The sequence below is a fragment of the Rattus norvegicus genome, chromosome 10 (genome assembly GCF_021556685.1).
Source record: "Rattus norvegicus strain SHRSP/BbbUtx chromosome 10, alternate assembly SHRSP_T2T, whole genome shotgun sequence".
Lineage (NCBI taxonomy): Eukaryota > Metazoa > Chordata > Mammalia > Rodentia > Muridae > Rattus > Rattus norvegicus.
Window position 1 is genome coordinate 68,392,480 of NC_141543.1, and position 18,196 is coordinate 68,410,675.

The 18,196-nt window shown below is 40.9% G+C and overlaps 1 protein-coding gene across 8 annotated transcripts in view; it reads right to left on the reverse strand.

The window, feature by feature from the left end:
• The window catches only part of Taok1 (TAO kinase 1), a 92,236-nt gene extending 78,052 nt beyond the window's left edge, over positions 1 to 14,184 (reverse strand). Inside the window, exons 1-4 of one of the 8 annotated variants that reach the window (XM_087570092.1) lie at positions 14,138 to 14,184; positions 13,508 to 13,564; positions 7,886 to 7,948; positions 1,802 to 1,871 (exon numbers count right to left, since the gene is read on the reverse strand). The gene's annotated coding sequence lies outside the window, so the exon portion shown is untranslated. 8 annotated transcript variants of the gene reach the window in all.
• Positions 14,185 to 18,196: the final 4,012 nt, after the last annotated feature.

The following is an 18,196-nucleotide window of genomic DNA, read 5'->3' on the forward strand; positions in this document are numbered from 1 at the left end:
TGTTATATAGTTAAAAAAGGCATTTGGAATGAAAATTGTAAAGTTTCACATTAAACTTTACACTCTCAGTATTGGATATATTTTATATACTTATCTACCACCAAACCAAACCAAAAAAAAAAAAAAAATCCAAGACAAAATCTTAAGTAAAAAAATAGATTATACTTCAAAGGAGCAAAAGGAGCTAGTTTTGGTAGCTCACCTGTATAATACTGCTGTAACAGAAAGACTGAAGTGAGTTTGAGCCCAATCTAGTCTATGAGCTTCAGACCAGCCTGAAATACAGAATGAGACATCGCTCCCCAGAAGAGAAAGGGAACAAGGGGGCTGGAGAGATGGCTCAGCGGTTAAGAGCGCCCGACCGCTCTTCCAGAGGTCATGAGTTCAATTCCCAGCAACCACATGGTGGCTCACAACCATCTGTTAAGAGATCTGATGCCCTCTTCTGGTGTATCTGAAGACAGCTACAGTGTACTTATATATAATAAATAAATAAATCTTTAAAAAAAAAAAAAAAAGAAAGGGAACAAGGGAAAGCTTTCGAAAATACTTGATTGAATCTTACAATGCTAACCAAAAGTGAAAAAAATGAATACTAAAATCTGGGAGAAAATCTGACTGTGAATTCTTTTCTTTTTTTTCTTTCTTTTTTCTTTTTTTCGGAGCTGGGGACCGAACCCAGGGCCTTGTGCTTGCTAAGCAAGCGCTCTACCACTGAGCTAAATCCCCAACCCCCGACTGTGAATTCTTTTTTTTTTTTTGGTTCTTTTTTTCCGGACGAACCCAGGGCCTTGCGCTTCCTAGGTAAGCGCTCTACCACTGAGCTAAATCCCCAGCCCCAAAATTGAATTTTGGTTGTATTTTTTTTTTTTTTTGGTCTTTTTTTCGGAGCTGGGGACCGAACCCAGGGCCTTGTGCTTCCTAGGCAAGCGCTCTACCGTGAATTCTTTTTTTTTTTTTTTTGGTTCTTTTTTTTTTCGGAGCTGGAGACCGAACCCAGGGCCTTGCACTTCCTAGGTAAGCGCTCTACCACTGAGCTAAATCCCCAGCCCCATCTACGGTGAATTCTTAACTCTAAGAAAAACAAAAAAATCTTGACCTTGTTCAGTAATGATGTTCCCTCAACTTGTCCTGAAATCTATTTGTTTTAATAGAAATAAATTGATAGAAACCAAGCCAAACACAAACTAGAAGGCCAAAATTATAGCATATGCTTATAATCTGAACACTTAAGAGAATCAGGAACTCAACCCCACCCTAGTTTACATACCAAGTTCAAAGCTACCCTAAGAGACAGGGTCAGCAGACAGTCAGGTCACCAAGTCCCCCAAGCCCCCAGATTTATTTATTTATTTATAAGTGTTTTCCTGCATGTACGTATATGCAGCACGTTCATTCCTGATGCCCAAGGAGAACAGAAGAGGCTGTCAGATCCCCTCTAACTGATGTTATAGATGCCTCTAAGTCACCATACGGTATTAGGAATCAAAGCCAAGGCCTATGCAACAACTAGTGCTCTTAACTGTTGAGCCATCTCTCTAGCCCCAAAGTAGTCTTAGCAAAGAAAAAAGTAAAGACTTAAATTACTTCTACAAAGGGATTAAAAGCAATCAAAATACAAAGTCTATATAGTAACACACAGAAGCACTCTATAATCTCTTTAATACTTACATAGCACACTAGTCACATTAATTTTATGAAACTACATACCATAATACTTAAATATTAAATCTATATTGTCAAGCAAGAATAAATGTTATTTTCTTAATATGCTGCAATTAAGTTTCACAGTGTTGCATACCTGTAAGTTGTAGTTACTTGAAAACTGAAGCATGAGGATCACTTGGGCCCAGGAGGTTGTGACCACCACCCTAAGCAACATAGCAGAATCTTGTCATAATTGAAAATAAGAGTAAATAAAAAAAAACTAGATATATACCCTAGTTGGTTGAGTGACTACCTAGTATGTACAAAACCCTGGTCTGATCGGTGCCACATATACCAGAGATAGTGGCATGGTGGCAACCCCAGCACTCAGCTACATAACAACTTGAAGCTAGCCTGAGATCTCAAAAATAAGTTTAAAAAAAATGTTTTTTCCTTTCTGGGTGATAAGGAGAAAGGAATGTATTTCAGGAGCAGTATGAAAACTCACTGAAAACAAGGCACAAGTTCCATTCCTAGCGACCCCCAAAAGCTTTCCCTACTAATTCTACAGTGTACAAGAAAATACAAAGACACTTACACATACGATATAACAAACATTCCTAATATAAATAGCTCTCTCTGGAATTACTTGCAAAAGTCTTTAGAGTATTAGCCCTTCCCAGGATCTCTGATAGAGTCCTTCATACCTATCAAGATTTAAGCCCTAGAAAAGGTAAACATGCCAATTTGAACAAATAGACTAGACAAGGAAATTAGTACAAATTTAAAGGTAGAATTTTGAAAAAGAAAAACACCATAAGCACTCACTCTTCAGAGCCATGCAATTAGAAGTAAAGGGAACGCTTGCTTACTATAGAGACATCTGTTTCCAGTGCAGCCAGGATAGAATTCAAAATAAAAGACTATCAAGGTGTCCAGAAACCTTATGACACACAATATTTCCCTTAATAATCTACCCCTTACTGTACACACTCTGACATTTCCCATATACTTACTATAAACTGAAAGTTTATAAAGTTCACATTAGTCACAACCTAGAAAGCAATGGCTTAGAATAACTGCCAAGCATGAAAAGACCTTAGTGTCCCATGAATAGCTATCTAACTTGAAAAAAAAAAAATTAAGGACATTTAAAAAAGAAAAAATAAAACTCATCCAGAACAAGGACAGGATTTTAACAGCACACAATAATCTCTTAAGAGTTTGAACTACTCAGGCATCACAGCTCATACAGGTTCCCAGTACCTGGAAGGCGAGACAGGACTGACGCAAGTTCAATATCAACCTGCACTATACAGTGAGTTCCAGGCCAGCCTGGGCTACGAAATGACGCCATGTTTCTTTTTTTTTTTTTTTTTTTTTTTTATTTATTATATATAAGTACACTGTAGCTGTCTGCAGATACACCAGAAGAGGGCATCGGATCTCTTTACAGATGGTTGTGAGCCACCATGTGGTTGCTGGGAATTGAACTCATGACCTCTGGAAGAGCAGTCGGGTGCTCTTAACCGCTGAGCCATCTCACCAGCCCGACGCCATGTTTCAAGAAGACAAAATATGGTCTAAAGAGATAGCTCAGCAATTAACAGCGTGAGTTTTTATTGCAGAAGATCTGGGTTCAATTACCACATGACAGCTTACAACATCTGCAACTCCAGTTTCGGGTGATCTGAGAGAGACCCTTTTCTAACCTCTGTAGTTAGAAAGTACTCACTTGACAAACAGACATAAATGCAAGCAAAATACCCATACACATAAAAAAGTAAAAAATTATATTTATATACACACACACTAACATGCCAAATTAATATACTCTGATAATATATTTCAAAGTAAAGACACACCTACAAAGACTAAATAAAAAGCTTAGCTGAGCTGAAGAGATGACTCAGCAGTTAAGAGTACCGGTTACACTTCCAGAAGACCTGGGTTTGATTCTTAGCATTCACATTGAGGGCTCACAACTATGTTAAAACTCCAATTCCAAAAAGATCTGACACCATTTTTTTTGGCCTCTGAGAATACCACATGCACATGGTGGATATACATACACTCTGGGATATATATATATATATATATATATATATATATATATATATATATATATATATATATATATATGAATATAAAGTATTGTTTTAGGGTCAATCAGTGGTAGCACATACCTTTAATCCTAGCCCTTGGGAGGCAGACGTAGAGGCAGGTGGACCTCTCTGAATTTGAGGCCAATTCTGGTCTACCGAGTGAGTTCCTAGACAACCAGGGCTACACAGAGAAACTCTGTCTTGAAAAACAAATTAATAATAATAGGTATGGTCCCATAGATTCATGTGTTTGAATGCTTGGCTATAAGGAGTGACACTATTACAAAGTGTGACCTTGTTGGAGTAAGTATGGCCTTGTTAGAGGAGGTATGTCAGTGTGAGGGCAGGCTGTAAGGTCTCCTATGTTCAAGCTATGCCCAGTATGCCACACAATCTCCTTCTGCTGCCTGCAGATCAAAATGCAGAAGTCCCAGCTCCAACAGCACTATGTCTACCATGCTTCCCACCACGATAATGGACAAAACCTCTGAAACAGTAAGCCATCCCCAATTAAATGTTTTTCCTTTATAAGATTTGCCATGGTCATGGTGCTGAAGAGATGGCTCAGCAGTTTAAGACTCCCAAAACCTACATGGTGGCTTACAACTATCCAGAACCCATAACTCCAGTTCTAAAGTCTCTAACTCTCTCAGCTGACCTCTGAGGGCACCAGACACACATGTATTACATATACATACATACATACATACATACATACATACATACATGCAAAACACTCAAACATAAAATAAGTAAATCTAATAAAATCTAATTTTAAAAAGTGTCACATATAAGTATTCCTGGATGCCTTCAACATCAGGCATGGAAAAAAGAACTCCACTAAGGGGGTAGGGGGACTGGAGAGTTGGCTCAGTGGTAAAGAGCACTAACTGCTCTTCCAGAGGTCCTGAGTTCAATTCCTAACAACCACATGGTGGCTCACAACCATCTGTAATGGGATTCAATGCCCTCTTCTGGTGTGTCTGAAGACAGCTACAATGTATTCATATAAATAAAATAAATAAATCTTAAAAAAAAAAAAAAAGAACTCCAGTAAGAAATTTTACATCAAATTCTTAAATAAGCAAAAAAGTTCTAAAGGGAAAAAATAGAATTTTATTCCTTAGATTAGGCTTTACATTGAACAAAGGGAAAAAACCTCACAGATTTAAAGCTCCAATCAGGCAAGTGGGGTGGTATTTCATTACAGAGTGTTTCAAGGCCCAGGGATCCATTTTTTTTTTCTTTTCTTTTTTTTTTCCGGAGCTGGGGACCAAACCCAGGGCCTTGCGCTTCCTAGGCAAGCGCTCTACCACTGAGCTAAATCCCCAACCCCTAAGAATTATAGTTGTAATTCAGTAGTAGAAGTGCTTTCTTAACATGTGCAAGGTTCTGGGTCCAGCCCAGAGCAGCACAATGATATGCATGTGTATAAGATGCCCAAAAGTATAACCCATTGACGGCTAGCAGGTAAGGGCACATTCCACCGAGCCTGACTACCAAGTTCAATCCCCAAAACCAACAAGGCAGCAGGGTTGGCAACTCCCACAAGTTGTCCTCTGACCTCCACATATGCATACATGTAAACACAAAATAAGTAAATTTAAAATTCATAAATAATTTTCTAAACAAAAAATATAAACTGAACTTCAAAAGTAAAGAATGCAAGCCAGTAACTCAGGAGTCTGAGGCAAGTGAACCCAAAGTTCAAGGTGGACTAGGCAATTTAAAGAGACTGCCTCAACTCAAAATAAAGTTTAAAAAAGGATAGGAGAGGCTAGGGAGATGACAGCTCTAATAGAGAAAGCAAGTTTGGTTCCCAACACCTACAGTGGGGCTCACAACCATCTGTAATGGGATCCGATGCCCCCTTCTGGTGTACCTGAAGACAGTGACAGTCTGAATAAAGCAATGGTGTACTCACATGCATAAAATAAATAATCTACCATACTGCAGATCGTAAGTTCAATTCCCAGTACTGCAAAAAATAAAAACTAATAATAAATTTGTAAAAATACATAGAATGTAATTCACTAGGTTTTCTTGCCCTCCAATAAGGGGATTAAAAAAAAAAACTACACTTTTAGTAGACAAACATTGTATAAGCATTCCTAACCCCTATAACTCACTCTTAAATATTAAACACCCCTATGTTTATTCATAAACATGTATTAACCAACTAATATAAAATCAATGTACAGCTGAGTGTTTGCATGCATCAGTATATCAAGCAGATAAAGTTCATCCTATTTAAATCTAGCAACTCAGTAAATACTATCTTTACAGAAAAAGTTAAGATTTAAAACAGGTAAGGCAGTTCAGGACATACAAAATGCTTCCAGCCAACCCGGATGGTGTAAGTTAATCCTTAGGACATGTGAAAGGAGGGCAAGAATAGACTCTCAAGTTCTTTTAAGCTAAGGAAGGTGTGCAGTTTATAAACGCCATCATGAAAATACAGCAATCAGGCCAGAGAGATGGGTAAGGCCCTGGCTCCCAGGCATAACAGCACAAGCTCAGACTTCAGGATCCACATGGCGAAATCAGAGAATCAACTCCTGCAACTTATGATTCAAATAAAGAAATAAATGTAATAATTTTAAGGTTCAAATTTAAAATATGCCAGTTTTACTATCGTTGATTCTGTTCCCATTCCATTAACTAATAACTATTTCTTAGAAACTGAACTTTGCATGTTTTTCTAAATGTAATTCACCTGCTTACAATTAATTATTTGATCAAAAAATTTAACAGGGACTAGATATGGCTCAGCAATCAAGATAACTTACTGCTCTTGCAAATAAGTTGGTTCATTTCCCAGCACCCACATGGCAGCTCACAACTTATGTCCAAGATCCAAACACATGCAGGCAAAACACCAATGCAGATAGATGAGTGGGTGGATGGATGGATGGATGGATGGACGGACGGATGGACAGACGGACACACACACTTATAAAAAGAAAAAAGTGGCCCTTCTTTGCTTAAAAATAAGCCAGGAAACTTAAATATGATGCTGCACACCTATAATCCCAGCACCTAGGAAGTCCATTCTGGACAACATAGCAAAAAGTGGGAAAAGCTGAAGAAGTGCTGATAAAATTCAGTTAGTGGAGTGTTAGCCACCTGTGCAGAGTCTTGGGTTCAATCCCCAGCACTTGCAAAAAAGATGTAGTGGAATATGCCTATTATTCCAGCTCTGAGAGGTGAAGCAGGAAGCAGAAATTTAGTCATCCTCAGCTATACAGCCAAGTTCATGGCCAGCCCGGCTACATAAACCCTGACTTGATAAATATATACATAGCACATAACTGATGCTTGTTTTAAGATGGAGTTTCCTGGGCTGGAGAGATGGCTCAGCGGTTAAGAGCACCCGACTGCTCTTCCAGAGGTCATGAGTTCAATTCCCAGCAACCACATGGTGGCTCACAACCATCTGTAATGGGATCTGATGCCCTCTTCTGGTGTATCTGAAGACAACTACAGTGTACTTACATATAATAAATGAATAAAAAAAAAAAAAAGATGGAGTTTCCTCAGGTTTCCCAGACTGGCCTAGAACTCAAGAGATTCTGCTACTTCAGGCTCTCAAGTAGCAAACTGGTATGTTTAACAGAGTAGCATGCGTACTAAAGCAAGGTATTTAGTAATGTATACTCTTACTTATTTATAGACAAGGTTTTCATTTTAAGAAAGGCTTTCACCGGGGTTAGGGATTTAGCTCAGTGGTAGAGCACTTGCCTAGCAAGCACAAGGCCCTGGGTTCAGCCCCCAGCTCCAAAAAAAAGAAAAAGGAAAAAAAAAAAAAAAAAAAAAAAGAAAGGCTTTCATCTTTTATTGACCACCTAATTTTGTCACTATTTAGACTATAATTCAGAAAAACAAAAATCTGCTTCTTCTACAAATGGAAGAGACTGATACAGAAACAAATACTTGTTACCAAATGATGAGAGAAACATCTCAACTGAAAGTGTTTCTAGTAGCCAGGAATTCTTGTTTGTTTTTTTTTTTAAAGCACTGAGACACCATTAACAAAACTAAACATCAAATTTTATCACTAAAAATTCAATACTTTAGCCCACCCATAAAATAAAATGGAATGAAACAATATAGTTTTTTATCTTCTCACTTACATTTCATAACAGGAAATCTTGAATATATTTTTTAAAAATCCAGCCATGAACAAGTTCAGAAACCTAAAAGGTAGATGAACATATGTTGGCACTCTATTTAATGGGACAGTCCCAATTTTATGTAGAACTTGACTATACAAACTTGAATTAAATGATCATTCATATGATTCTGAACTGAACAGCAGTCCCTTCACCAAAAAGCTCCTAATTTCTAAATAGTTAAGTTAGAAAAAGTGAAGCTTGTTGTTATAATAGACTACTGATAACCAAAGAAAGATGAATGGGAAATAACCTAATTTTAATACATAAATCAGCCAAACACAGAAGAGCATTTCTAGATGACATGAAGAAAATAATCTTAATCCTACTTCAAATGTCAACAGCTGACCCATATATAACATTTAGTTTTACTATTCATAGCTAGGAAAAAACATCTTTTTTTTTTAGTTAGTCTGTAGTCCTAGCTGGCTTGGAACTCACTATATAGATCATCCTGCCTTGGCTCCCAAGTGCTGGGGGCTACAATTATGTAACCTATTTATATTCTTTCTCTCCCCACCCCCTCTCTTTCTGAAAGAGAAAATCTCACTGCGTAAGACCTGGCTGCCTGAGAACTTGCTATGTAAACCAAAGATCCACACACCTCCCAAGTGCTGGCATTAAAGGTGTCGTCCACCACTAAAACAGAGTACAACCAGCAAATTATTAAACTATACTGTAGCTCTTATGGCTAGTTAGGAGCATTCAATCTTAACCTGAGTGGAAGCAAATGCCTGTAATCCCAAAACCCAAAGGTAAGAACAGGAGAAACACCTTGAATTCAAGGGCCACAAGGTAAATCTGGGAGCCAGTGTAGGCTACTACATAATGTACCAAGACCCAGACTCAAAAATATAATTAGTTAATTAAAATAAAATAATGTTGTTAACACTTGCTGTTGTTCTTGGAAACAACCAGGGTTCAGTTCTCAGCACCACATGGCAGCTCACAACCATCTATAAGTCCTTTTCCAGGGGGATCTGATGCCCTCTTCTGGACTCTTTGGGCACCAGGCAGACATGGTACACTTACATATTTACATTCATGCAAAACAGTAATACACATTTGAAAGAGAGAAAGAGGGCTGGGGATTTAGCTCAGTGGTAGAGCACTTGCCTAGCAAACACAAGGCCCTGGGTTCGGTCCCCAGCTCCGAAAAATAGGAAAAAAAAAAAAAAGAAAGAGAGAAAGAGAGAGGGAGGCAGAGAGGAAATAGTGAAAGAGTATGTTCTCTAGTAAACACCAAATTTAAATATCCCAATTAGTGTTCATTGTTAGTAGAGTAACATTATAAGATGGGACTAAATATGCCTTGATATACATACAGATAAATTAGGACAGGGTCTTTTATAGCTCAGTCTGGCTTCAAACTTAATCAGTAGCTAAGATGGTCTTTAACTTTTGGATCTTCCTGCCTCCACCTTCATCCTGGAATTACAGGCCCCTGACAGAATTACAAGCATGTTCTACCATACCCAATTTATAGTGTTAGAGACTAAACCTAGAACTTTAAGCTTATCACTGACTTACATCCCTAGCCTTAAGATGTACTTATTTTGTATTAACATACAAGTAATTATCATATCCAAAATTCTCCAGAAATCTGTGTTATAGAATATATAGTGATTGTTTTCTATTTAGTTTTTACACATATTTGGTTCTGTATACTACTATATCTCCTTTAAACTTTTCAAACAGCAAGGATGTAACTCAGTGGTAAGAATACTTACCTAGCATCCTTAAAACCCTGGGTTTCAGAACAGCAAAATACGTAACTTTCATCAGTTTAAAGTTGAGACATCTTTATAACGGAAGCAGTGTTTTGATACTATTAAGATATTCTGGGGTTGGGGATTTAGCTCAGTGGTAGAGCGCTTGCCTAGGAAGCGCAAGGCCCTGGGTTCGGTCCCCAGGAAAAAAAAGAACCAAAAAAAAAAAAAAAAAAGATATTCTTGGTGTAAGGGAGATGGCTCAGTGTGTAACAACAGTTGCTGAACAAGCATGAGGGTCTGAGTTCAAATTTCTAGAATCCATATAAAAACCTAGCTATGCCCATGAGCTCCTCCCCAGCACTGTGGGAGGCAAAGAGAGAAGAATCAATGGGTCTTGTTGTCCCATCAGCCTACCCCCAGATTCAGCCAAGATACCCTAGTTTTAAAGGGATAAGACAGACAGTGATAAAGGAGGACACAACATCCTCCTCTAGCACTCCCACTCCCTCTCTGTCTTCCTCTCCCTCTCACACAGACACATTTTTTTTTTAAAAGACCAGTCTGAGGGAGCACACCTGTAATCCCAGTTCAAGAGTCAGAAGCAGGGGCTGGGGATTTAGCTCAGTGGTAGAGCGCTTACCTAGGAAGCACAAGGCCCTGGGTTCGGTCCCCAGCTCCGAAAAAAAAGAACCAAAAAAAAAAAAAAAAAAAAAAAAAAAGAGTCAGAAGCAAGCCTCTTCAGCAAGTTCAGGATACCCTGGTCTACTACTGTTTCAGCAGTATTGAGTGAGATGCTTAAAAAAATTAAAAAGCAATTTTAAAAAGTACTTTGATTATTAAAAGTCTCTAAACCAGTTGATCCTTAGAAATTCCTCTATTTATAAAACATGAGAATAATAACCAAATTAACAAATCAGATAACAGAATGCCAAAAATTAGGTCATTAAAAGGGAATCCAAAGAAAGAGGCAGTTGTGAAAGAACAGGAAGTGATGTACACTCCATTTTGTGGATGAACTATTTAGAAACATAAGCACCACACTAATCTGGAATCAACTCAGACTAACAGCGCTCAGTATTGTCTGACAGTGCCATCGGGGGTCATGAAATAACCCTCAGGCAGTTTTTTCCTTAATAATGAATTTATTTAACTGATCACCAACCTACTTTTGCCATTTTTTGGGAAGAGCTCCTACCAGCTATAACAATGCCTTAGTTCTAATATGAATCAGTAAAGCAATTAACCTATACCCTGTGTGTGTACATCCTTAAATTTTATAGCTATTGTTAAATCCACACTTCTTGCATCTTTCCAAGATAAAAACAATCACTCTTTACTATGCAGTATGTTTAGATTCATACTTGCTACTATCATACAATAAACCTTAAAGCAGAAAATTAAGTATTAAAACAATTTTTCCTGAATGAGGAGAAAGCTACATATTCTGCTAACAGGACAACATGCACTTTATGTCATGAAGTAAAAGCTCGATGAACTCGGGCACAGAAGGCTGAGGCAGAAGGACTGCCACAAGTTCAAGGCCAGGTAGGACTGCACAAAAAGAACATGCCTCAACAAAAACAAATTCTAGGCACACAATGGCACAGGTGAGATAGGAGGTTCAGTTCAGGACTAGCCTCAGTTACACAATATTTGAAGACAATCTAGACTACATGAGATCTTGTTTCCCCAACACCATCCTCAAAAAAAAAAGAAAGAGAAAGAGAAAGAGAAAGAGAAAGAGAAAGAGAGAGAGAGAGAGAGAGAGAGAGAGAGAGAGAGAGAGAGAGATTTAAATGATTGGTGCTATCAACTGAGATGAATATTAAAAGAATAAATAAGGCAGAAATTTTCAATTTTTGAGAAAAACATTATGCAGCTTCCCAAATATCATGAAATAAATAAAAGAATTTAGGACAGGCATGGTGGCCCACAACTTTAATCCCAGCACACAGCATGCAGAGACAGGTAGATCTCTTATTAATTTGAGGCCTACCTGACCTGCATACTAAGTTGCAGGCCAGCTAGGGAACTCATTCGCCACTATATACACAGTATAGTGAGATGCTGTTTCCAAAAAAGAAAAGTTTAAATTGGAATATGAAGGCACACACCTGTAATTCTAGACTTGGAGGCTGGAGACAGAGTTATCAGGATTTCAGGAGTTTGAAGTTATCCTCAGCTACACAGTTAAACCAGCCTGGACTACATGAGAAGAACTTAAGTCAATGCCTAGCAGTGCTGCTACATCTTTAATCCCTTTATTCATAATTTAAAAATAACTCATTAAGTAAAGCTTAGACACTAAAAGGGATATTAATAAAATATCAAGATAATTCACTAGCAGAGTTTAGCAATCTTTTATTACTACTAATATTCACATGTAGAACATTTCGAAACACTTCACTAGTAAATTGAAACAATTTTAAAAAATGGACCCCGGTGTGGAGGCTTACACCTGTAATCCCAGCACAAAAGAGGGTCAGAGGCAGAATTGCTGAGTTCAAGACAGTTTGAATATAGAGACCCTATCTATAAAGTGGGGAGGATTGTACATCAAGATTCTGTTAAAGAGAGAAAAAGTTAAAAGAAAAAAAAAAAAAAACCATAGATCAAGACTTCTTCAGGACTTGAAGGCTAAGTTTTTGTTCAAAAGGCACTTAACAGAATGCTAAAACTGTTATTTTTGCTTCTACTCTACCAACCACAAAAATCAACAAGTACTGCAAACCAGACAAGATGGTTTCTTTTAAAATAAGTATGACATGAAGTAAAAAAGAAAAATGAATATAGAATATAGATCATAACATAACTGGGTGCATTACCTTACATCTCCTTAAGAAGGAACAACTGCTTCATGAAAGTTTATAACATAATAATATTCAGAAATTTTCTGTACCAATGTTATGCAAAATAGTATTAACCTTAAAAAGTCACAGCCCAGGGTAAACGTCTGACTATCCGAGTTTAAATGCAATAATTTCTAATAATTCTCAAAGAACTACAAAAGCCAACGGGGGAAAAGGGAAAAGAATGGGAGAGATTTTATTTAAATCCTAACGAAAACTACCAGACCCTTCAACAGTCCATCCAGGAATTCTCGTCTTTCTCAAAACAGAGAGAGAGAGAGACATCAGAACTGTTCTAACATGAAGCCATATTCCAACAGTAACAAGAAGAGCGGACATACTTCCCATGGACATATCTAAGGGGAAGAATCCAAACAGTATTGTCATCGATTTAAAACCAAAGGGAAAAAAACCTAACCTCTCGAAGGGAAGCACTATTACTTGCCTCTCCTGCCCCCCACCCCCACTTCAGTGTATACATGGGTATGTGTACGAAGAAACTGACTTGGACTCCTGCAGCACTGCAGTAGATTACTGACCGGGGGTGGGGGGGGTAGAGGATGCTTCCATCGCCCCTTACTTTAGAAAGGTATAGATTTCCTTGGGGAAGGAGTGGAAATCATCCACTTGGTTACCCAGAGCATTCTCCATTCCCAAGAACACAGACGCTACAAAGGAGGAGGAGCGGGATAAGAGGAGAGACCAGAAAGGGACCTCGCGCCTTTAAATCGGGGTGCACGTCAACTCAAATCTCCCTACCAGAGCCACACCTTCTTAGAAACATCCCCTTCCACCACCTCTTCCGGTGACCCTTAGGAAAAAGGAATGCAATTGCTCTGGCCCCTCAAAACAGGAGGGCGCCCAGCTCACCAGTTTCTTCACCCCACCCACAGATTCAGACCCTCCCTGTCTCCCTCCCCCACTCTACCCCCAGATCTCTTCTTTCACCCAGAGAGGCCTGAGTGGGCAGAATTTCCCCGCCCCCTCCATGTCTTCCTTTCCCAAAGCAGAGGTGCCCTTACCCCTTCGCCGGCAGGTCGGGGGCAGACCGGCGCAGACCCCTGGAGCGCTCCGTTGGCCTCAGCGCTGGAGAGCGAGGAGGAGGAGGGGGCCCAGCGACAGACCGCCGCCCCCCCCCCAGCCACCCAGCCCAAGCTCTGCGACAAGGGGCCGGGGGGAGGGAGGGGGGGGACGAGGGGACGACCGGGGTCGAGGAGGCGCCCTTAACGCTCGGGCTCAGTTAAGATGGCGCGGGGGAAGTGCCGGGAGTCGCCGCCGCCGCCGCCGCCGCCTCGGGGGAACCGGCCCGGGCCTCGGCCGCCTCCGGTCCCCACAGCCGAGGCCCTGTCGGTCCCCCGCCGCGGCCCCTTGGCGGGCGGGCCCACGCGCACCCCTCCGCCACCACCACCACCCCTGGAAAGGGGGCGCTCACAAAGAGAAGAGAGGCCGCGGGCCGGCGGGCGGCGGGGCGGGGTCCCCAGGGGCCGAGAGGCCTGGGAGGTTCGCGACTGCTCCGCGCTCTCGGCCCACGCAGGGCGCTAGGCAAACGGGACCCCTCCTCTCTCCTCAAGCGGGCAGCGGCACCGACTCACTCTCTTCGCCACCCTCCCTCTCTCCTTCCAAGCCCTGAAGCCACAGAGCTCGGCCGCTGCCCAGGTTCCCCCCCCTTCCCGACACCACTCCCCTCCTCCCGACAGACATCTCAGCCTCAGATCTCGCGAGACTTCTTGCCTGACAGGCCCGACCCTGCGCGAGACACGACTGCCTGCGCGCGCGGGCGCGCGACCTCGGGAGCGCGCGAATACTTATGATGGGCGGAGTGGCCCGGGTTACCCTGAATGTTAGGTTTGGTCCAGTCCCACCCTCAACTCGCCATTACCACGCGGGCGTCAGGTGCGTGCTATTCATCCCGGAAATCCTGGGGAGAAGAGCTCTTTGCAGTCTTCTTCCTTCTTCCCACCTCCAGAACATCAGCCTCCCACTAATAACTGCCAAAGGGAAACTTTGCTCCAGAGTATAGAACATCTCATTCCTACACACCTTAGTTGGACTCCTCGTGGGATCCAGGGATAAACTTGGCAGCATAATCACTATGTACCTGCGTTTGTGCGGTTCTGATAGTTAAATAGTTTGAGAATGACAGTTAGACTTGCATATAAGCCATCCTATATTTTTATGATGGAAGAAAAGGACCCTCAAAGGGCTTTGTAGACTTAGAGTGAGTAAAAAACCTTCTTAAGTATAAAGGAAGCAAATTTGACCAGGCACGGTGTGGTATCCCATTAAACCCAGTAATCAGGAAACAGACCTAATACATTCTGGGTTAGTCAGGGATACACAGTGAAACCCAGTCTAAAAAAAATCAAAATAACTTTTTTTTAAAAGCAGCAAACTAAAATACCTTATATAGGAAAGAGGTAAATATGGGTTTAGAAGCGATTTTAAACACACACACACACACACACACACACACACACACACACACACACGGGTCTTCAGTCACCCCTTATCCTGGCTAGCCTAGGACTCTGTAGAACCAACTGTAACTATTTTTGAGAAACTAACAAGTGAGCTGGTGGTGGTGGGTACAACTGTATTCTGTAATCCCACCACATAAGAGGTGGAGGCAGGAAATCATGAGCCTAGTTAGAGGCCAGCTTGAGCTATATTTTAACAACCTCTCTAGATATTGATACAAAGATGAGATAGATAGATAGATAGATAGATAGATAGATAGATTGATTAGAGGGTTCAGAAATTGAGAACAAGTACTGCTTGCTCTTGCAGTATACAGTTTTCCAGTACCCATGTGGAGCAACTCATAACCAACTAACTCCACAATATCTGATGCCCTCAGGTTCCCTTTATGGGCTCCTACATTTGTGTGAATGTACATGCCCTCGAATACGCTCTGCTCTGCTCTTTTCTTCCTCCTCCTCCTCCTCCTCCTCCTCCTCCTCTTCTTCTTCTTCTTTTTCTTCTTCTTCTTCTTCTTCTTCTTCTTCTCTCTCTCTCTCTCTCTCTCTCTCTCTCTCTCTCTCTCTCTCTCTCTCTCTCTCTAATTAAAAATGAAATCTTTTTAAAAAACAGAAAACTCCAGCTGATGAGATGGTTCAGCGGTTAAGAGCACTGGCTGCTCTTCCAGAGGTTCTGAGTTCAATTCCCAGCAACCACACGGTGGCTCACAACCATCTGTAATGAGATCTGATGCCCTCTTCTGGTGTGTCTGAAGACAGCTACAGTGTACTCATATACATAAAATAAATCTTAAAAAAAAAACAAACAAACAAAAAAAAAAAAACAGGAAATTCTTTTTTTTTTCCGGGGCTGGGGACCGAACCCAGGACCTTGCGCTTCCTAGTCAAGCGCTCTACCACTGAGCCAAATCCCCAACCCCAAAACAGGAAATTCTTTTAGCGGGGTATGGTGATGCACAATTTTAGTTCCAATACTCAGGTGACAGAGACAGGAGGATCTCTGCTAAGTTGGAGACCAGGCTTATCTACAAGACAATTTTCAGGACAGCCAGGGCTGGCTACATAGAGAGACCCTGTCTGAAGAAACAAACTATTATACATTATACAAACAGACAGACAGACATAGTGTGTGTGTGTGTGTGTGTGTGTGTGTGTGTGTGTGTTTGCTTGTTTTTGAGATAGAATTTTATATAACCCAGATTGACTCAAATTCCTTATGCTAGGATAAACTTCGCTTTGAACTGCTGATTCTGCTGCATCCAAAACACACAACAAAATGCTGGGAGAGGTATAGCCATGGGCCACCATACTAGGAACATACACACACACACACACACACACACACACACACACACACACACACACACGCCTAAAGTCGTTTAAGAAAAACAATATGCTGGGGCTAGGGCGATGACTCAGCTGATACAGTGCCTGCCCCAGGAGCAGGTGGTCATTAGTTTGGATCCCCAGCACCCACATGGTATGCACCTATAATCCCCATACTGGGGAGGAGGAGATGAGAGGATGCCAGGGACTGCAAACAGTCAGTCCAGCCAAATAGGGCAAATTCTAGTCTTAAGACACTTTGTTTCAAAAAGTAAAGTGAAAGGTTAGCAAGATGACTCAGTGGGTAAAAGATCTTGCTTGAAAAACCTGAGGATCTGAGTAACTCAGAACTCAGATTCCACAAAGTTCTCCTCTGATCTCCATAGCTCTACATTGCAATATTTCTACCTACATACATACATATACCCACATACTAAAAATACATAGTTTTTAAAACTGGAGAGCTGCTAGGCATGGTGACTTATACCTTCAGACCCAGCACTTGAGAGACAGGAAGGTAGACCTCTGTGAGTTTAAGCCCAGCCTGGGCTACAGAGTGAGTTCTAGGACAGCCAGAGCTACAGACAGAAAGCCTATATCAAAATAAAAATAAAAAGGGAGAGCCATAAGAGAAAACACCCGGTGGGGGTGTTTAGCATCTAGCTTTGGTATATACAGGCTTCCATACACATGCACACACATACACAGAATTATGGACTGGCTGGGTGGTAGCACACAACTGAAATCTTGCCCCTTGGAAGGCTGAGGCAGGAAGATTGAATTCCAGGCCAACCTTGGCTACAGGGTAAGACCAAGTGTTAACGATGACAACAAAGAGGAAAATCTCTGGGCTAGGGGGAGTTCAGATGTACAACAGTTGCCTAACACACAAAAGGTCCTAAATTACCCTGGCACCACAATGGTGGCTCTTTAACCAACATAATAGTGGTAACAAAGGGGTTGGGGATTTAGCTCAGTGGTAGAGCGCCCTGGGTTCAGTCCCCAGCTCCGAAAAAAGAAAAAAAAAAAAAAAAAACAGTGGCAACAAATAGATCTGTCCTGGGAGTTTTATGAGTAAAACTTTACTGAGAGGAAAAAAAAAAGCAATTTAATTTGAAGATTTCAAGATTTCAGTAAACTGAGGGAGTTGATTGGCCAGGATCAGAAAAGCAAACCTCTGCTTCAGTGGGGTGTGACTTGTTCTCAACACTTTTGTTGGGATCAAGAGCCTTGAACGGAGTCATTTGTTCCTCTTCCTGCCTGTACCCTCACCCACTCTCAAGTGACACCTTTCTTTCAGCATAAACCACAGCATCAGTCTCTCCTTGGAGATGGAGGGACACTGTTCATCGTCTTTCCCCTTCACAACCTGTCATTTTGGGCAATTTATCAATCTCTCACTGCCACTGAAACCTGGTCATATTGACCCTGGTTGCTCTATCTAGTGAAGACATTTAATCTTTTTCTTCCTGTAATTCACGATATTTGACATCGCTGACATTCCCTCCTCCTAGAAACTATTCCTCCTTGCCTTTTCAACGCCCCTCAAAAAAAAAAAAAAAAGTTTTCTTTCTTTTCCGACAAGGACCTTCTTCCTCCACCTAGCACTTAAAATACATGTATCTCTAATTTTGATCTGTTTCACAAGAGATTGTCACAAGAATTTTTCATAGCCTAGGGCTACAGTAGTAGAACACATGTGCTCATCATATGGAAATCTGAGCTCAAACACCAGGACACACACATACAATGATCTCTGCCTCCAAGTTGTTTCATATATAGGACTAGAAAGAGATTTGAACCCTCCCATAGTATTTTTATGGAAAACTTTAAACAGAAACGAGAGTTAGTACAGAATAGTAATCCCTCTGCCTGTTAGCCAACTTGACTTATTTGCAACTTTTTTTT